Below are 22,474 nucleotides of genomic sequence, written 5' to 3'. Positions count from 1 at the left end.
CTCCCAACACATGTCATGCTGGGCAGTGTCCAAGAAAAACCTTCAGTGGATGTAAGAACGTGTCAACTGGTTGGCTAAGTTGTTAGTACTCCCAACACATGTCATGCCGGGCAGTGTCCAAGAAAAACCTTCAGTGGATGTAAGAACGTGTCAAATGGTTGGCTAAGTTGTTAGTACTCCCAACACATGTCATGCCGGGCAGTGTCCAAGAAAAACCTTCAGTGGATGTAAGAACGTGTCAACTGGTTGGCTAAGTTGTTAGTACTCCCAACACATGTCATGCTGGGCAGTGTCCAAGAAAAACCTTCAGTGGATGTAAGAACGTGTCAACTGGTTGGCTAAGTTGTTAGTACTCCCAACACATGTCATGCCGGGCAGTGTCCAAGAAAAACCTTCAGTGGATGTAAGAACGTGTCAAATGGTTGGCTAAGTTGTTAGTACTCCCAACACATGTCATGCCGGGCAGTGTCCAAGAAAAACCTTCAGTGGATGTAAGAACGTGTCAAATGGTTGGCTAAGTTGTTAGTACTCCCAACACATGTCATGCCGGGCAGTGTCCAAGAAAAACCTTCAGTGGATGTAAGAACGTGTCAAATGGTTGGCTAAGTTGTTAGTACTCCCAACACATGTCATGCCGGGCAGTGTCCAAGAAAAACCTTCAGTGGATGTAAGAACGTGTCAAATGGTTGGCTAAGTTGTTAGTACTCCCAACACATGTCATGCCGGGCAGTGTCCAAGAAAAACCTTCAGTGGATGTAAGAACGTGTCAAATGGTTGGCTAAGTTGTTAGTACTCCCAACACATGTCATGCCGGGCAGTGTCCAAGAAAAACCTTCAGTGGATGTAAGAACGTGTCAAATGGTTGGCTAAGTTGTTAGTACTCCCAACACATGTCATGCTGGGCAGTGTCCAAGAAAAACCTTCAGTGGATGTAAGAACGTGTCAACTGGTTGGCTAAGTTGTTAGTACTCCCAACACATGTCATGCCGGGCAGTGTCCAAGAAAAACCTTCAGTGGATGTAAGAACGTGTCAAATGGTTGGCTAAGTTGTCAGTACTCCCAACACATGTCATGCCGGGCAGTGTCCAAGAAAAACCTTCAGTGGATGTAAGAACGTGTCAAATGGTTGGCTAAGTTGTTAGTACTCCCAACACATGTCATGCCGGGCAGTGTCCAAGAAAAACCTTCAGTGGATGTAAGAACGTGTCAAATGGTTGGCTAAGTTGTTAGTACTCCCAACACATGTCATGCCGGGCAGTGTCCAAGAAAAACCTTCAGTGGATGTAAGAACGTGTCAAATGGTTGACTAAGTTGTTAGTACTCCCAACACATGTCATGCCGGGCAGTGTCCAAGAAAAACCTTCAGTGGATGTAAGAACGTGTCAAATGGTTGGCTAAGTTGTTAGTACTCCCAACACATGTCATGCCGCGCAGTGTCCAAGAAAAACCTTCAGTGGATGTAAGAACGTGTCAAATGGTTGGCTAAGTTGTTAGTACTCCCAACACATGTCATGCCGGGCAGTGTCCAAGAAAAACCTTCAGTGGATGTAAGAACGTGTCAAATGGTTGGCTAAGTTGTTAGTACTCCCAACACATGTCATGCCGGGCAGTGTCCAAGAAAAACCTTCAGTGGATGTAAGAACGTGTCAAATGGTTGGCTAAGTTGTTAGTACTCCCAACACATGTCATGCTGGGCAGTGTCCAAGAAAAACCTTCAGTGGATGTAAGAACGTGTCAACTGGTTGGCTAAGTTGTTAGTACTCCCAACACATGTCATGCCGCGCAGTGTCCAAGAAAAACCTTCAGTGGATGTGAGAACGTGTCAAATGGTTGGCTAAGTTGTTAGTACTCCCAACACATGTCATGCCGGGCAGTGTCCAAGAAAAACCTTCAGTGGATGTAAGAACGTGTCAAATGGTTGGCTAAGTTGTTAGTACTCCCAACACATGTCATGCCGGGCAGTGTCCAAGAAAAACCTTCAGTGGATGTAAGAACGTGTCAAATGGTTGGCTAAGTTGTTAGTACTCCCAACACATGTCATGCCGGGCAGTGTCCAAGAAAAACCTTCAGTGGATGTAAGAACGTGTCAAATGGTTGGCTAAGTTGTTAGTACTCCCAACACATGTCATGCCGGGCAGTGTCCAAGAAAAACCTTCAGTGGATGTAAGAACGTGTCAAATGGTTGGCTAAGTTGTTAGTACTCCCAACACATGTCATGCCGGGCAGTGTCCAAGAAAAACCTTCAGTGGATGTAAGAACGTGTCAAATGGTTGGCTAAGTTGTTAGTACTCCCAACACATGTCATGCCGGGCAGTGTCCAAGAAAAACCTTCAGTGGATGTAAGAACGTGTCAAATGGTTGGCTAAGTTGTTAGTACTCCCAACACATGTCATGCCGGGCAGTGTCCAAGAAAAACCTTCAGTGGATGTAAGAACGTGTCAAATGGTTGGCTAAGTTGTTAGTACTCCCAACACATGTCATGCCGGGCAGTGTCCAAGAAAAACCTTCAGTGGATGTAAGAACGTGTCAAATGGTTGGCTAAGTTGTTAGTACTCCCAACACATGTCATGCCGGGCAGTGTCCAAGAAAAACCTTCAGTGGATGTAAGAACGTGTCAAATGGTTGGCTAAGTTGTTAGTACTCCCAACACATGTCATGCCGGGCAGTGTCCAAGAAAAACCTTCAGTGGATGTAAGAACGTGTCAAATGGTTGGCTAAGTTGTTAGTACTCCCAACACATGTCATGCCGGGCAGTGTCCAAGAAAAACCTTCAGTGGATGTAAGAACGTGTCAAATGGTTGACTAAGTTGTTAGTACTCCCAACACATGTCATGCCGGGCAGTGTCCAAGAAAAACCTTCAGTGGATGTAAGAACGTGTCAAATGGTTGGCTAAGTTGTTAGTACTCCCAACACATGTCATGCCGCGCAGTGTCCAAGAAAAACCTTCAGTGGATGTAAGAACGTGTCAAATGGTTGGCTAAGTTGTTAGTACTCCCAACACATGTCATGCCGGGCAGTGTCCAAGAAAAACCTTCAGTGGATGTAAGAACGTGTCAACTGGTTGGCTAAGTTGTTAGTACTCCCAACACATGTCATGCCGGGCAGTGTCCAAGAAAAACCTTCAGTGGATGTAAGAACGTGTCAAATGGTTTGCTAAGTTGTTAGTACTCCCAACACATGTCATGCCGGGCAGTGTCCAAGAAAAACCTTCAGTGGATGTAAGAACGTGTCAAATGGTTGGCTAAGTTGCTAGTACTCCCAACACATGCCATGCCGGGCAGTGTCCAAGAAAAACCTTCAGTGGATGTAAGAACGTGTCAACTGGTTGGCCAAGTTGTTAGTACTCCCAACACATGTCATGCCGGGCAGTGTCCAAGAAAAACCTTCAGTGGATGTAAGAACGTGTCAAATGGTTGGCTAAGTTGTTAGTACTCCCAACACATGTCATGCCGGGCAGTGTCCAAGAAAAACCTTCAGTGGATGTAAGAACGTGTCAAATGGTTGGCTAAGTTGTTAGTACTCCCAACACATGTCATGCCGGGCAGTGTCCAAGAAAAACCTTCAGTGGATGTAAGAACGTGTCAAATGGTTGGCTAAGTTGTCAGTACTCCCAACACATGTCATGCCGGGCAGTGTCCAAGAAAAACCTTCAGTGGATGTAAGAACGTGTCAAATGGTTGGCTAAGTTGTTAGTACTCCCAACACATGTCATGCCGGGCAGTGTCCAAGAAAAACCTTCAGTGGATGTAAGAACGTGTCAAATGGTTGGCTAAGTTGTTAGTACTCCCAACACATGTCATGCCGGGCAGTGTCCAAGAAAAACCTTCAGTGGATGTAAGAACGTGTCAAATGGTTGGCTAAGTTGTTAGTACTCCCAACACATGTCATGCCGGGCAGTGTCCAAGAAAAACCTTCAGTGGATGTAAGAACGTGTCAAATGGTTGGCTAAGTTGTTAGTACTCCCAACACATGTCATGCCGGGTAGTGTCCAAGAAAAACCTTCAGTGGATGTAAGAACGTGTCAAATTGTTGACTAAATTGTTAGTACTCCCAACACATGTCATGCCGGGCAGTGTCCAAGAAAAACCTTCAGTGGATGTAAGAACGTGTCAAATGGTTGGCTAAGTTGTTAGTACTCCCAACACATGTCATGCCGCGCAGTGTCCAAGAAAAACCTTCAGTGGATGTAAGAACGTGTATAATGGTTGGCTAAGTTGTTAGTACTCCCAACACATGTCATGCCGGGCAGTGTCCAAGAAAAACCTTCAGTGGATGTAAGAACGTGTCAAATGGTTGGCTAAGTTGTTAGTACTCCCAACACATGTCATGCCGCGCAGTGTCCAAGAAAAACCTTCAGTGGATGTAAGAACGTGTCAAATTGTTGACTAAATTGTTAGTACTCCCAACACATGTCATGCCGGGCAGTGTCCAAGAAAAACCTTCAGTGGATGTAAGAACGTGTCAAATGGTTGGCTAAGTTGTTAGTACTCCCAACACATGTCATGCCGCGCAGTGTCCAAGAAAAACCTTCAGTGGATGTAAGAACGTGTATAATGGTTGGCTAAGTTGTTAGTACTCCCAACACATGTCATGCCGGGCAGTGTCCAAGAAAAACCTTCAGTGGATGTAAGAACGTGTCAACTGGTTGGCTAAGTTGTTAGTACTCCCAACACATGCCATGCCGGGCAGTGTCCAAGAAAAACCTTCAGTGGATGTAAGAACGTGTCAAATGGTTTGCTAAGTTGTTAGTACTCCCAACACATGTCATGCCGGGCAGTGTCCAAGAAAAACCTTCAGTGGATGTAAGAACGTGTCAAATGGTTTGCTAAGTTGTTAGTACTCCCAACACATGTCATGCCGCGCAGTGTCCAAGAAAAACCTTCAGTGGATGTAAGAACGTGTCAAATGGTTGGCTAAGTTGTTAGTACTCCCAACACATGCCATGCCGCGCAGTGTCCAAGAAAAACCTTCAGTGGATGTAAGAACGTGTCAAATTGTTGACTAAATTGTTAGTACTCCCAACACATGTCATGCCGGGCAGTGTCCAAGAAAAACCTTCAGTGGATGTAAGAACGTGTCAAATGGTTGGCTAAGTTGTTAGTACTCCCAACACATGTCATGCCGCGCAGTGTCCAAGAAAAACCTTCAGTGGATGTAAGAACGTGTATAATGGTTGGCTAAGTTGTTAGTACTCCCAACACATGTCATGCCGGGCAGTGTCCAAGAAAAACCTTCAGTGGATGTAAGAACGTGTCAAATGGTTGGCCAAGTTGTTAGTACTCCCAACACATGTCATGCCGGCCAGTGTCCAAGAAAAACGTGCTTCAACCTTCAGTGGATATAAATCGTAAGCTCAGTGGATAAAACACTGGTCTTGTAAACCAGGGGTCGTGAGTTTGATCCTCACTGGAGGCTGTTCGTATCATTTTATTAATTTATTTTTCATATTTGTTTATATAGAAGGAAGGAAGGTATGTTTTATTTAATGACGCACTCAAAACATTCTAATTACTGTTATAATATGGCTAAGAACCACAGAAATAGCAGCAAGGGGTCTTTAAAATTCAGCATCCTAGAGACAGGATAGCAGATACCACGTCCTTTGATATAACAGTCGTGGTGCAATGGTTGGAACAAGAAATAGTATATTGGACACAACGGCGGGGTTCGACTCTAGACCGACCGCGCATCAAGCGAGCGCTTTACAACTGGGCTATGTCCATGAAGTGGCGACAGCGGGTTTCCTCCTTCAATATATGTGTGGTCCTTAACCATAATTATGTCAGACGCCATATAACCGTAAATAAAATGTGTTAAGCGCGTCGTTAAATAAACATTTCCTTCCTTCCGGAAAATTGTTTTCAAACGACCCCCACCCCTTCCCGTATACAGCGTTCGCTTGATGCGCGGTCGGTCTAGGATCGAACCCCGTCGATGGGCCTATCGGGCTATTTGTCGTTCCAGCCAATGACCCAGAACTGTTTATCAAAGGCCGTGATATGTGCCATCCTGTCTGTGGAATGGTGCATATAAAAGATCCCTTGCTACTAATGGTAAAATATAGCGGGTTTACTCTCTTAGACTAGACGTCAAAATTACCAAATGTTTGATATCCAATAGTCGATGATTAATAATCAATGTGCTCTAGTGATGTCGTTAAACAGATCAAACATTTAAAAAAAAAAAAAAACCTCTATCTAATGCCACTCCCGGGTGATTCTTTACTGGACAACAAATAACTATAGTACAGTTAAAACAATGGCAGTACAAATAAAACAATATAATATATACAGTATGTACGCGTCGGAAACAGTCTACAGTGACGACAAAATGAGTACAGTCGCTTTAAACAATTACCATACCTTCACATCCAATAGCCAACTATTATGTGATATAGCCGAGGTTAGGTCATACTTAATCATCGCCTCTATAGCTCAGTGGATAGAGCACTGGCAAGGTATCATCTAACCAATGTCCTGTTTGTTTTAAAGAAGAAGAAGATATGTGTCATTTATTTTTGTATTGTGATGAACTTCATGATTTAATTTCTATTTTTTATGAATTATGTATTTATATGTTTAAGGATACTGGTTTTTCTTTAGAAATATTTTTTAAAATGTTGCTTTTCAGGTGTTATTTTAAAATACAAACCTGCTCAAATGAATTTATCAATGCTTGGCTCTCAATATACAGTTTTATATATATATATATATATATATATATATATATAGACAATAACGTACCAGTTACGAGGAATTACGGATTATCTGTCACAACATTAATTTCACGAGGGACATAATCCTAATTCTGAGTATCGAGTGGGTTATTGTATTTATTACCCATAGTGTAAATAGTTTAGAAACTTAAACTTTAAACTTCTTACATGACACAAACTATATAATATACAAGACGTGAAAGTCTGAGGAAACTGATGACGTCATGAATGAAAAGCAATGACTTCAAAAGGTACACATATCAAATGTAAGCGCGAGAGGTCACATTCCTAATGAATTGATGTTTCTAGTGGGAAGTGAATGAAATTAGTTTAGAGCATGTTTAATTGTTAACAAGAACACATTGCTTAAACCATTTCAACAAAAACTGAACACTGGTGGAGCTAAATGTTTTGTAAAGTCTCATCAACGAGAGATGACAGTCAGGAAACCGATGACGTCACCAAACTAACGTCATGGCATCAGCGGGGATCTATAGCTTCTGTCTTTCCCTAGGGAAAGATATAACATATATTCACCCGCATCTCACAGCCCATATGGGTAATATATATATTATAATATATATATATATATATATATATATATATATATATATATATATATATATATATATATATATATATATATATATATATATATATATATAAATTTACTAGACCTGACCTAATGTCAACTAGACCAAACTGCTGAATGACAAAATATACCTAAGCAGGCCTAATTCGTTTTCATATTGTTCTTTAGATTTTGCCTTACTCTTTCTTTTCTTGGACAAGTCAGTTTCAGACGGGTCTTTGTCAGATGAAAACGACCGTAACCACATGTAAATAATTCGAAAACGAAATCAATTGTCGTATATTTGAAAAACCCGAAAAATTTATATTCAAAGAACGTACACTATTGTATGTTTTGCATTTTTATTACCTTATTCGATTTATTGGGGGGGAAAATGTACCGAAATATCAAGCAGAAACAATAATACTATTTTCGCTGATAGTATTTAAAACACAGATCTATGCGCACTAACCGGCCTCGGTGGCGTCGTGGCAGGTCATCGGTCTACAGGCTGGTAGGTACTGGGTTCGGATCCCAGTCGAGGCATGGAATTTTTAATCCAGATACCGACTCCAAACCCTGAGTGAGTGCCCCGCAAGGCTCAATGGGTAGGTGTAAACCACTTCCACCGACCAGTGATCCATAACTGTTTCAACAAAGGCCATGGTTTGTGCTATCCTGCCTGTGGGAAGCGCAAATAAAAAATCCCTTGCTGCCTGTCGTAAAAGAGTAGCCTATGTGGCGACAGCGGGTTTCCTCTATAAAAAAAATCTGTGTGGTCCTTAACCATATGTCTGACGCCATATAACCGTAAATAAAATGTGTTGAGTGCGTCGTTAAATAAAACACTTTTTTTCTTTTTTTTCTATGCGCACTAAATAGACTAAATAGACAAACCTCGGTCGATTCCGGTGTCAACGGAATCGACCGAGTTGTCACCCGACGAATGTCACCCTCTACAAACATTTCCATATCAGATTCGTCAGCGGTTAGCACCAGTCGGGATTGTTCAGTTATTCACTCTTCACTGCATCACGTCTAATTAGAATACCTGGGATTTCCGTGTCGATAGTTTAATGAAAAATATTAATGTTTGTAGGATCACTAGATAGCAAATTAATTCACCGCTCATAAATTATCAACACGACCAGTCGGGCTACTCAGAAACACTTATGACTAGACCGAACCAGCTGTTTACTAAACAATGTCGTTCGGACGTACCTTAGTGTCGAAGCGTGATATATATATACACACACAGTGTGTATATACATGTATGCATATTTGCACGGTTTCTATTTTTCTCTTATGACAGTAGATCATGTATATAACTACTTGGTACTGACAGTGGTCTACCAAATTTCTATGGATGGGTGAAAAACATATCATCCATAGTGTTTAATCGAATTATTATGTTTTAACTTACATGTAATATTTGTAAGACATGTGAATGCTTACCGACATTTTAATTACTTTTAAATACCTAACCTTTTTTTTTTTTTTTTTTTTTTTTTTTTTTTTTTTTTCCCCAGACCATTAGACAGTGCCAGGGTTGGGGAGCCCTGATACACCGCCTTACAATTTATCTTAAAATTAATATTCATACATGTGTAAACATACATACATATATACAAACATACACACATACATACGCATACACGCACTCACATTACATTCTATTCTGATATATGCAGGTACAAATCAAAATAAAATAGTACTTCCTTTTATGCACGTCTTATGGTCCAGGACTTTTAAAAAAGAAAAAGAAAAAAGGGGAACAACGAGAGAAGAAGAAGAAGAAAAAGAAGGAAAACAAGAAGAACAAGAAGAATAAAAATAAAAAAAAAAGAAGAAGAAGAGGGAAAAAAAACCCTAAAGTTGATAATGAGTAACGAAGCAGAATTAAACTGATGATAATAACAGGAACAGCAGTCGGGTCTGTGTTGGAATGTTATATGAACATGCAATTACAAACGGTTTTTCCTTTGAGTAGATCGTTATCTGAGTGTAATGGGGTTTTTCTCTTTCTTTCACTATATAAAAAGGTTGAGCCATTGTGCCCATTCTGTATTAAACTTTTCATAGTTGCAGTTTTTTAAATAAATATATTTCTCAATTTCAAATTTGTTTTGCAACACGTTTTGAACGGACGCGATAGTTAATTTTTTTTCTTGCATTTTCGTAAAGTATATATAATATTTAATGTTAATAATTAGCCAGTTAATTATATTAACGTTCTTTTTGTTAATAATACCAAACATAACAATATGTTTGTCAAAGTGGACAACAATTCCTGTTTTGGACAAAACCTAGTCTTCTACAGCTTTCCATAAAGTATTAACCTGAGTGCATTCATAGAAAAGATGTTGTAGAGTTTCTGGGAAGTTATTACAGAATATACACATATTAGAATCTACATAATGAATCATATATAGAAGTGTTTGTTGCTAAAATCCGATGTAGGATGCGATACTGAAACCATAATAAAGTCGTATCATTAATGCTTTGGAAAGGTAATTCATAGTATTGTTCCCAATCACTTGAGTCAAAATTAAATCCTTGATTTCTATATTTTATCTGCGCTTTTGGGATTATGTGTTTATGGTTGAGTATGCAATACATGCCCGTACATCCCTGTTTACTTTTCAAAATAAGTCTTAACCTAAAAGGAAAAATTGGATTATTCACTTTTTTGAAACGATAGTCCCTTAAATCACTAAATGTTGATATGAATGATTTCACAGCATTTATTAGTGAAGCATAGCTAATGAAATTTGAATTAACATGATATTTTTCTGCAAATTGTTCATACTTTAAAAATTCTCCATAATCATCTACTAAATCGTTTATGAAGATTATACCTTTTTGGGCATAATGTGTATATAAAAATGGTTTATGATTTATAACTATTTCACTATTATGCCAAATATTAACTGATAAAATATCATCTACAGATTGTGGCTTATGTTTTTGTTCAGTAGTTATCCAACTCAGTAATGTATCTTTCCAAAACATGTATGACATCTCATTGCATTTTTTAGATATAAAAGGATCACCATATATTATTAAATCGTTCTTTGAGATACCTGTAACGGATTTGAAAAGAGTAACCCACTTTGAATTGTTTTAAAACAGTCTTCGTATCTATGAACATTTTAATGAGTTTTTAAAATGATATATGTTTAACATTTTAATACCCCCTGCTTTATAACCTTGTGCTATTAAATCACGTTTGAGCTTTTCTGGTTTATTCTGCCAAATAAATTTATGAAATAGCGTCGTTATATTTTTAAAAAAAAACCCTTCCCTGGGTCTGGCAATGATATTAGCAAATATATTAGCTTGGGTATTATTAAGGTTTTAAGAACAGTTATTCTCCCCCAAACCGTTAATTTTCTAATGGACAATAATTTTATTAATTTTTGAATTTCCAGTACTTCAATATTATAATTTAGATGAAAGATATGTTCCAAGGTAACTGAGAAATTAATACCAAGTATACAAAAATGTGTTGCCCCCCATTCCAACTTCCATCGTGCATGGTGAAAAACCTCGTTAGAGAACTTTTTACTTCCAATCCATATGGCTTTTGATTTAGAATAATTTATTTTTAAACCAGAAATACGTGCGTAATAATCTAAAACTTTAAATGTACCGTACAAGGACTCGGGAGATCCGTCAAGAATGAAGCTTGTGTCATCGGCGTATTGCGATATAAGGTATTCTTTGGCCGTCTATATTAATACCTTTAATGGCTTCGTTATTTCTAACAATAATAGCTAAAATTTCAGCACAAATAATAAAAATATATGGCGACAACGGGTCCCCTTGTCTACACCCCCTTTCTAGCATGAACGGTTCAAGACAGAAACCCATTTTGCAATATTCTTGATAAGGAGTTGTTATACAATGTTTTGATCCAATTTTTAATCGAAGATTTAAAATTAAAAATATCAAGTACTTTATTTATGAATGACCACGATACCGAATCAAAGGCCTTCTCGAAATCGACAAGCAGCAATAAACCTGGAATGTTCTGTGTTTCAGTGTACTGCATAATGTCGTATATGAGTCTAATGTTTTCTCCAATATATCGTCCTTTAATAAAGCCGGCTTGATCATTATTTATTATTTTATCTAATACCCGTTTTATTCTGTTTGCGATACAGCCGGATGCCATTTTATAAGTACAGTTCAATAAAGTTAACAGCCTCCAGTTTTTAAGAAATTCTTTAGGTTTATTTGCTTTGGGGACACATGTAATTATACCTAATTTTTGTACACTGGACATTTCCTTAATAGAGTAACTATGGTTAATAGACCTGACTATAGAGTGACCGAGATCAGTCCAGAAGAAGTTAAAGAACTGCAGTAAATCCATCAGATCCAGGACTTTTATCGTTTTTCATAGTTCTGAGAAATGCTAGTACTTCTGAGTATTTTAATTCACCTTCTAATTGTTCAGATTCTTCATCAGTTAATTTATTAAAGTTTAATCCACCCATTTTTTTCTATTATATCGTTGTCATCTTATCCTTCAGGTGCGGAGTAAAGTTTTTGATAGAAAGCTCTAGTTTCTTTAAGAATTTCTTCTTGATCTCGGATTTCTTTTCCATTTTCTAAACGTATTCTTGAAACAAGTTTGCTAAAATAGTTCCTTGATTCTAAGTTACAAAAATATTTTGTTGGTTTTTCTCCTTCTTCTATCCATTTTGCACGTGACCGAATATAATGACCTTTAAGCTTTACTCTTCGCAGTTCCATTAATTCATAAGTTGTTTTTGTTTTTTTCAATTTCTTTTGAATCAATGTTTTCTTCTTCCTCCAAACGTTAATATCATCGCACAACTTAGTTTCTAATTCATTATTTTGTTTCTTTTTAAAAGCTGCATAAGATATTGTTTTACCTCTTATTTCCATGAGCAGTGTTTCTAAGAAAAGTTGGTCGTTTACAGAAAAATGGATTTCATCATCCGAAATCAATTCTAGTTTTTCATAATTATATACTGGTACTGCATATTGGTATTTAATTTTTGTAATTGTATCCTTTACTAGATTAACATAATCTTTACATAATAGCAATGAATTATTGAATTTCCACAGACCTCTACCTGTTTTAAATTGGTTTAGCTGCATAAATAAAACTACTGCTGAGTGGTCTGAGCGATAGCTATTTTCAACTATTATTTTCTCTGCAGTTGGCATTAAATTATTTGTTATAAGGAAAAAATCTAATCTGGCTTGTTTTGGCATACCTAAACAATTTAACATGTATGCTTAATGACATAGATGTGCAACGTTTGTCATTTCAAAGGGTTTCAAGTAAGCAGTATTAAATAATATTATATAAAAACAATTATTTATGCAGGAAAATAAGGTGTGATTGGGGCGTCAACAGTAGAATTGTCACTAACTACAATGTAGTTTCATACGAAAGGGGCTTAAGTTATAATTCTTAACTGAACTGTAGAATAGAATTTAGATTTGATATACCTGGATAGGTTCCCATCTGTTTCTCTATGTTTTACATGGTCGGATAGGAAACTCAGTAGGTCGTATTGATCCCGCAAATACTTTCCCTCCACGATCTTTATTTTCAACAATATTGCCTACAGCAATCTACGATTGTTCTGTCCGTCCATGGTCCCTGTATTCTAGTAAACTGGTATCATACAGGTTTGGATTCTTACACACTTCGTTAATGAGAAGTTCGTCTTCTATTGAAGAAAGGGGAACTTTTTTAACGCCAGCCATCTTTATTTTTACCTCAACAAAGCAGGAACGCAATGCGCAAAAAGATAAATAAAATTCATCTCGGGCAGATTGGAAACGGATCACCCGTGCGAACGCTGAAAACATGTCAGTTTCACTCGCTTCGCTACGTCATCTTGCGTGCGCCTTCCGCGCGAGTTTGTTCGACGGATTTTTGTTGTCGGCAACCTTGCGGCGACCTAAATTTCCGTTCTGTATGGAGGTCGGCGAGTGAAGTATGAATCAACCTTAAGGACCACGGAGATAATTTGAAAGTAAACCCGTTTCCGCCACGCAATGGACTAATCTTTCCTGATAGCAGCAGGGGATCTTTAATATGCACCATCCCACAAACAGGATGGCACATACCACGGCCTTTGATATAAAAGTCATGGTGCAATGGTTGGAAAAAAATAGCCCATTGGACCCACCGACGTGGGTCGATTCTAGACCGACCGCGCATCAAGCAAACGCTTTACCATTGGGTTGCGTCCCGCCCTAGAATAGACCGACGTGGGTCGATTCTAGACCGACCGCGCATCAAGCGAACGCTTTACCACTGGGTTGCGTCCCGCCCTAGAATAGACCGACGTGGGTCGATTCTAGACCGACCGCGCATCAAGCGAACGCTTTACCACTGGGTTGCGTCCCGCCCTAGAATAGACCAACGTGGGATGGTGCATGTAAAGCATCCAGTACTACTAATGGTAAAATGTAGCGGGTTTCGTCTCTAAGGGTACATGTCAGAATTACCAAATTTTGACATAGCCGATGATTAATAAATCAATGTGCTCTAGTGGTGTCGTTAAACAACGAAAAGAAAAAATAATTAAATATCGATGGTCATCTTTTGACGACTGATTCGATGTTTCCCCGTCTCTACTAGTGCCCCACGACTGGTATATTAAGGTCGTGGTATGTGCTGTCGTATCTATAAAAGATCCCTTGCTGCTAATGGGAAAATGCATCGGGTTTCCTCTAAAATTATATGTTAAAATACCGAATGTTGAACACCCAATAGCCGATGATTAATAAATCAATGTGCTCTAGTGGTGTTAAATTACCAAATGTTTGACATCAATAGCCGATGATTAATAAATCAATGTGCTCTAGTGGTGTTAAAATACCAAATGTTGAATATCCAATAGCCGATGATTAATAAATCAATGTGCTCTAGTGGTGTTAAAATACCAAATGTTTAACATCCAATAGCCGATGATTAATAAATCAATGTGCTCTAGTGGTGTCGTAAAACAAAACAAACTTTATATGTCACATAATTGCTAAATATTTCACATCCAACAGCAGACGGCGACGATTTATAAATCACTGTGATGCAGTGGTTTCGTTAAACAAAAACAGAATTTAACTTTAACTGTCGACGTGGAAAGTTCATACTAAACACCTCATTAATGGTAAAAACATTGTTATGTGGTGTCAACGGTTCGTCCCCTTTCCAATCTAAGAGTGACCGTGCGGTTACTTGGAGGATGCCTACCACGTGATTTAAAATAAAATACGTCACACGTTTGCGCTCCAAATTGTCGTTATCTGTTTTTTTAAATTTATTTATGGACCGTCGCCATAATTTGATTATATTTACAAAAAATATCAGTAATAAGTGGCATAAGGTCAGGGATTTATCAAGGATTTTTCATCAGAGTACCATATCTGATCGAATTCGAAATATTAGCGCGATTTTAGTCATAATTGGGGATTTTGTGGGCCACTGAATTTATGCATACGAGTATGTAACATTATTTAAAACATATAATTAATTATATTTATTTTGTTTTAATACCGTGTTCTTAATTAAATAATTAATCAAACAAAATTCACCTATTTTTATTGTTCTGATTTTCAGTTATATAATGAAGACAACTGTTCTTAAATTGCTTTGATTCAACTTCCACATCACTGTTAAGAGTTATACTTTTTCATTTACAGTGACATATATATATATATATGGGTCATTAATTAGGTCAACCATCTGTGGAAGATTCCTTGCTGCTAATGGAAAAATTTAGCGGGTTTCCTCCGATGACTACGAGTCAGAATTACCAAATGTTTGACATCCAATAGCCGATGATTAAAGAGAGAGTAAACTCAAACATGGCATTTATGTGTTGGAAAGATGCATACCCGGACCACCAACACATACTGACACTTTAACAAATAAAAAACGCGTAATTTTAGAGTTAATAAAATCCGTGATTATTCCCGCTAATTGGGGGAAGCCTTTTTTTTGTCTTCGATGTTTCCGGTACTCTAGCTTGGGGCGATGTGTCGTCTGCTTCGACCAACTACTGTATGCACAGTGTAAACAAAAGCAGTAATTTACGACAAGGCGCTTCTCTTTGATAAACCTGACTTGTAAAACAACATAAACTATTTAACTAAATATATTTCAAGTTGCATTAACGGAACGAAATGGGGTTATAGTGTTTTCCTCTGTTAAATAATCCAAAGGAAAAATGTACACTATTAGGCCTATCAGTATCCTACGTTGGAGTAAAAAACGACAACCCACGATAGCCAAGTGATAATTTTATTTTCTTTGGGACTACGTAATTGGTCAGTATTGGGTATGTATTTTTATGTCTAGACAGCGGTAATTAATTGGCTCGCCTTGTTACCTATCAAAGGTACACCTGCTAATTAGGAATCACAGGTAGAGGTAATTAACAGTACTAGTATACACCAATTGACTAAGAAAAAACTCCGTGTATCATTTCAGTACCGGTCTCGGTGGCGCAGTGGTTACGCCATCGCACTACAGGCTGGTAGGTACAGGGTTCGCAGCCCGGTACCGGCTCCAACCCAGAGCGAGTTCTTAAGGGCTTAATGGGTAGGTGTAAGGCCACTACACCCTCTTCTCTCTCACTAACCACTAATAATTAACAATTAATCCACTCTCCTGGACAGACAGCCCAGATAGCTGAGTTGTGTGCCCAGAACGGCCAGCTTGAACCACATAAGCACGAAAATAAGTTGAAATGAAATTAAATGTGTGTGTGTGTGTGTGTGTGTGTGTGTGTGTGTGTGTGTGATGTGTGTGATGTGTGTGTGTGTGTGTGTGTGATGTGTGTGCTTGAACCTCAATTGGATATAAGCACGAAAATAAGATGAAATAAATGAGTACGTAGGATAATGCATGGACAAAACATGGTACAGTTATTTCGACTTGTTGTGTAGCCACTTTGACAATGGTGGTTTGTTTATTTTGTATTGAAAACTAATATATACTTATTGCTGGCTTACTGGGATGGATATTATTACAGAAAATCGCGATGCATCCGCAAAAGTCAGGTATGTTTGTTTCTTCAGTGCTAAGACTAATTCCTGACGTAACACGTTATATATAATAGCCGTCACATTTAAGCGTTTTATTAATGAACTATACGATTATACGTGTTGATATTAAGCAATAATGTGCGTTATATATCGTTTTATTAATGAACTATACGATTATACGTGTTGATATTAAGCAATAATGTGCGTTATATATCGTTGAATATGCATACCTTTAATTAGGGGCGGGACGTAGCCCAGTGGTACAGCGCTCGCTTGATGCGCAGTCGGTTTGGGATCGATCCCCGTCAGTGGACCCATTGTGCTATTTCTCGCTCCAGCCAGTGCACCACGACTGGTATATCAAAGGCCGTGGTATGTGTATGTGTTATCCTGTCTGTGTGATGGTGCATATAAACGATCCCTTGCTGCTAATCGAAAAGAGTAGCCCATGAAGTGGCGACAGCGGGTTTTCTCTCTCTCTATCTGTGTGGTCTTTAACCATATGTCCGACGCCATATAACCGTAACTAAAATGTGTTGAGTGCGTCGTTAAATAAAACATTTCCTTCCTTCCTTCCTTATCTTTAATTAATCAATGTGCTCTAGTGGTGTAGTTAACCAAAATAAACTTCAAAACAAACTTTAAACTTTAACAAAGACGAAACATATTGGCAATAGCCAAGGTTTACACAACAATATCAGCAACGCCTCTATAGCTCAGTGGCTAGAGCACTGGTCTTGTAAACCAGGGGTCGTGAGTTCGATCCTCACTGGAGGCTAAAATGTTTAACATTTTTTATGTATATATTTTTTAATGCCGTGTTGACTGACAAATGCATACAAATCACTGCATACAAATTAACCATACAACAGCAACACTAGTTGACAAGCTATGAGACACTAACCCAGATACCAGGTTAACTTGCTTGATGTAGCTTGGATATAGACACATTCATTCATCCATCCATTTATTCATCATCCATCTATTCATTCATCATTCATTCATTCATCCATCTATCTATTCATCATTCATCTATCTATCCATCCATTCATTCATCCATTCATCTTTCATTCATTCATCCATCCATCCATCCATCCATCCATCCATTCATTCATTCATTCATTCATTCATTCATTCATTCATTCATTCATTCATTCATTCATCCATCCATCTATCCATCCATTCATTCATTCATCCATCTATTCACCATCCATCCGTCCATCCATTCATTCATTCTTTAATTCATCCATCCATCCTATGGAAGGTAGAGGTCAAGATGTGAACCCACCTCTGTCCATAGGAAACATTGTAAAATCACCATACGTATTACTAATTCATCCATTAATTCATCCATCCATCCTATGGAAGGTAGAGGTCAAGATGTGAACCCACCTCTGTCCATAGGAAACATTGTTAAAATCACCATACGTATTACTCATTCACTTCTCTGTTTTTTCCATTTGGAACAGGAGGCGAGACGTAACCCAGTGGTAAAGCGCTCGCTAGATGCGCGGTCGTTTTGGGATCGATCCCCGTCGGTGGGCACATTGGGCTATTTCTCGTTCCAGCCAGTGCTCCACAACTGGTACATCAAAGGCCGTGGTATGTGCTATCCTGTCTGTGGGATGGTGCATATAAAAGATCCCTTGCTGCTAATCGAATAGATTAACACATGAAGTGGCGACAGCTGGTTTCCTATCTCAATATATAATGTGTGATCCTTAACCATATGTCCGACGCCATATAACCGTACAAATAAACATGTGTTGAGTGCGTCATTAAATAAAACATGTCCTTCTATCACACAGACAGGATAGTACAAACCACAGCTTTTGTTACACCAGCTGTGAATATCTGGCTGGAAAAAAAATAGCTCAATGGGCCCAACATGTGGGATCCACCCTAGATCGACCGCGCATTACGCGAGCGCTTTACCACTGCCCTTTCCCTGTATATAAATACTTTTATTAGGTCATGTCAGGTCAGAGTGTTTGACGTGCACATTCAGAACACGTTGTTGTAGTGCACGCCTGTCCTGGGCACAGGTGCCGGCCTCGGCCGGCTCCTCCGTCCAGGACAAGAAAGGGGTGGGGTGGGGTGGGGTGGAGGAGGGACCGCCTGCACTGGCAGGTGCAAGGGAGCACCAGCAGTCCGACCGGGGCCGGTAACAGGCGGAGGGTGGTATTGTGCTATGTGTTTTTAAACACTACACCATATTTTTCACTATTAGAGTCGTTTATGATCACTGAAATCAAACATTACTTATATTTATTGTTTAGATTATCCATTTCCGTACAACTGAAGTGTTTCTGATTATCCTAGTGTTTCTAATACCACAAAATGCATTTTTCATATTTTTAAAAACGCACGTGCGTCTGAGAAGTAATTGTTATGGAGTCACTCTGTTGTATCCAAATTTGTTACAGGTTTGTAAATTAACCAAACTTAGTGTCCATTTTTATGGGTTAAAACTAGAGTCTAGATGAAAATTATCCCTTAGTGTTTAAAAACTAGGGTCTGTCAGCTCGTGGCATGACAACCCAGGAGAGACTCGAAGCAACATACTTTTATTGATTTTACTACCAGGAAGTAATAAACGTGAGTAAATAAATCTATATTATTATTATTATTATCCGCTTCAAGTAGGTAATGTGGCTTTTAACTTTGTAACGGTGTACTGATGCAAGGCAACGCACTATCGCCCTTTTTGTTTTGTGTGTGCACAAATGATTTTGAGAATGACCTAATTAAGCGCTTTTGTGAAGCTGCGTGTTGACAAGATATTTTTTTGTTTCCCTTAATGTACCCTGACGTTAATGTACTTTTATCTTAGACAAGACACCATTGTGAAATGTTTCTTGTGCGCATGGGCGTAGATAAATGTTACTAGATGGATGTTAGTATTCAGAAACAGAGAAAAAAAAAGTAAAAGTGCTTTTTTTTTCGTTTAACGACACCACTAGAGCACATTGATTTATTAATCACCGGCTCAGCTATTAGATGTCAAATATTTGGTAATTTTGACATAGTCTTAGAGAGGAAACCCGCTACATTTGTCCATTAGTAGAAAGGAATCTTTTAAATGTCCCTTTCCATAGACAGGATAGTACATACCACGGCATTTGATATACCCTTCGTGGTGCATTGGCTGGGACGAGAATAACCCTATGGTGCATATACGATATCCCTTGCTACCAATGGGAAAATGTAGCGGGTTTCATTGCCAAGTGTTTGACATCCAATAGCCGATGATTAATAAATAAATGTGCCCTAGTGGTGTCGTCAAACGAAACATTTGTATGCAGACATTATGACAGAACAAAACAGAACAGAACTTTATTACACTCTAAGCCATCGTTCGATGGCATTTGAGAAACACATATATACATACATATCAGCGTCAAGATAACAGGCTTCAATAAAATAAAATAAATCATATACTGTACATACTAGAAGTCTTAGGAGGAACAGAAAGTTTTGTTAATAATAGTTATAAATTTACATAGCTTTCTAAGGATGCCAATTTTTTTACAATTAAAAAGCTGCTTAAATTTATGAATATTTGGTCTAATGGTATAATATTTATGAATATATTTACATCTTTCTTCAGTAAATTTTGTACAAACAAATAAATAATGAAATTCATCACCAACGTCATCAGTAGAACAATAAATACATTGTCTCTCTGCATATAAAATATTGGACTACCTTCCTGTTTCAGTAGGTAAAAAGTGATTAGCAATACGAAATCTAAGAAATACATTACACATAGTTTTATCCAATATATTAAAATACTTTTCAAAATTCAAGTTCTCTTTAAATATTCTGTAAGTTAAACCTTTATTAGATTTTGAAAGATCGCTTTGCCAGTTCTGCAAAAACTGGTCCGAGAGTCTTTGTTTAACTAATGTTTTTAACCACGTAATTGACCTAAAAGTTTGCTTATCCCAAATAGTTTAATCCAAGCCTATAAAATATATCTCTAACATTAATAATCCATTTATGGTTTGTTCCACATTGTAAATAGTCGTAAAATAATAGTTTGTAGATCTGTGCTGATGGCTTGGAAGGTTTATCAGTCAAAAGACGAGCCCAAAAACACACAATACGCAATGACAGTATAAGTAACAGTGGTTTTCTTCCAAACTCCCCATACAACATATAAATAGGAGTACTTTTTCTTGCATTTGCTAAGTATTGTAAAAACTGGATATGTACATTTTCTAATACATTAATGTTAACAAATCCCCAGATTTCACAACCATAAAGTAATATAGGAACAACAATTGCATCAAATAATTTTAAACGATATTCAATGGACAAACAGTATTCGTTTGATTTCTTTAAAATATAAAACATGGCTTTGCATGCCTACTGTGCTAAATATTTTTTTGCATATGTTAAATTTATTATTTTTTTCGAACATATTCCTAAATATTTATATTCGCTTACATTTTCAATCTCAAGAGTACCTAAATGGAAAACTTTCTTATAGTCCTTTTTTGTACCTCCTAATATAACAATCTTTGTTTTTGTTACGTTTAATGTTAGTTTCCATGTTTTACAATATGTGTCATAAGAATTTAACATGTGCTGAAGGTCCCTTTCGTTTCTTGTCAATAGGGCTGTATCATCAGCATATAACATAATAAAAAGTGTTCGACCAATGTCAAGATATATATCAAAATCAAAAGCACTAATTGTAATTCCTTTGCACTGTTGAGACTTCAAATAGTCCTCCAAATCATTTAAAAACAAGGAGAATAAAAGAGGTGATAAATTTTCTCCTTGCCTCACGCTAATGTCACAAGTGAAATATTTAGAAAGTTCGCCGTTCTTTCTAACACATGATTTAATTCCACTATACATAGTATGAACTATTCTGAATTTTTTTCCACCAATGTTATATTTCAATAGTTTGGACCAAAGTCCTACTCTCCATATAGTATCAAAAGCTATTTTTTTAGGTCAACAAAAGCACAATCTAATTTTTCTTTTTTTCTTTTTAACAATTCAGTTATTGCAAAAAGTAAGAAGACGTTATCATTAGTGGAATAACCTTTTCTGAAACCAGCTTGGGATTCCGATAAAATATTATTGCTCTCAACATATTCAGTTAATCTGTTGTTAAGTATGTTCGTGAACAGCTTACTAAAACACGACAGTAAAGTTATAGTTCTATAGTTCTCAACACTTCTCGTGTCGCCATGTTTTTTTATATAAATCTGTAATAATACCAATCAGCCATTCTTCTGGGAAAATTCCACTGTCCATAATTAAATTAAATAATGTTACATAAACCAAAAGGAATTCGTCAACTGTAGTTTTGATATACTCATTTATAATGCCATCGTGACCTGATGATTTATTATTTTTAAGTTGTTTCACAGCTTTTAGCACGTCAACAGTAGATATAGGCAAATTTAAAACATTGTTTGCATCAGCTGATTCAGCAATCTTATTTACATCACATAAATTATCACTATCATCATTTTCATACATGTAATTATTATCTTTAAAATAACAATAAAACTCTTGTAACGAAGGACTATTGGTTGGCATGTCTTGTTTTTGTTTCATCAGTTTAAAGATACTCATGGGGTCAGTTTGTAAAGTTCTAGAGAGATCATTCTCTAGTTTCTTCTGACGTGCGTTGCTGTATTTTCGTATTATAGTTTTGCATTGTTTACTCGATGATTTTAGGGCTTGCAGACTATCTGTACTGTTTTTTTGACGGTGATTTCGTTTGGCTACATGAAACTTATTTCTTGCCTTTACACTACGCGAGTAGTGAATTAAATTTAGTCTACGATTCAAAAGCCTTGTTTCTCTCTCCCTGTTACATGAGCTACATGAAATGCCTTGCGCATTTCCGGTTCTATTTTTAGCGCGGTGACACACCGGTTGTCAAGTGTTGTTCTATGACAATATGCCAGTGGAAAGAAGTGAGGCGTCACGTTAATAGTTACAGGAAAGAGTGGCTGCGACTGAAACTCGCATCCATACTGTCAGGAAGTTAAAGGGACTGTCCTGAGTTTGCTGTCATTTAATTGTAAGATGTTTTCGATGAACAGAACTTTTTTAACAAATAAAATTTGTTTCTTGTTTAGAATAATGTCCATATATACAGTGGGTTTCCCAATGT

General features: G+C 37.8%; 1 protein-coding gene and 1 non-coding gene across 2 annotated transcripts in view; one reads left to right on the top strand and one right to left on the bottom strand.

The window, feature by feature from the left end:
- LOC121387634 (keratin-associated protein 4-9-like) overlaps positions 1-22,474 on the bottom strand; it is a 64,239-nt gene that overhangs the window by 25,713 nt on the left and 16,052 nt on the right. The gene's annotated exons all lie outside the window — the stretch shown is intronic.
- Trnat-ugu lies at positions 17,035-17,107 on the top strand. The gene has a single exon. It is a non-coding gene; the product is annotated as a tRNA-Thr (tRNA).

This window comes from Gigantopelta aegis, chromosome 13, assembly GCF_016097555.1.
Source record: "Gigantopelta aegis isolate Gae_Host chromosome 13, Gae_host_genome, whole genome shotgun sequence".
In the NCBI taxonomy this organism is placed as follows: Eukaryota; Metazoa; Mollusca; class Gastropoda; order Neomphalida; family Peltospiridae; genus Gigantopelta; species Gigantopelta aegis.
This window is presented reverse-complemented; position numbering and strand designations above follow the sequence as displayed.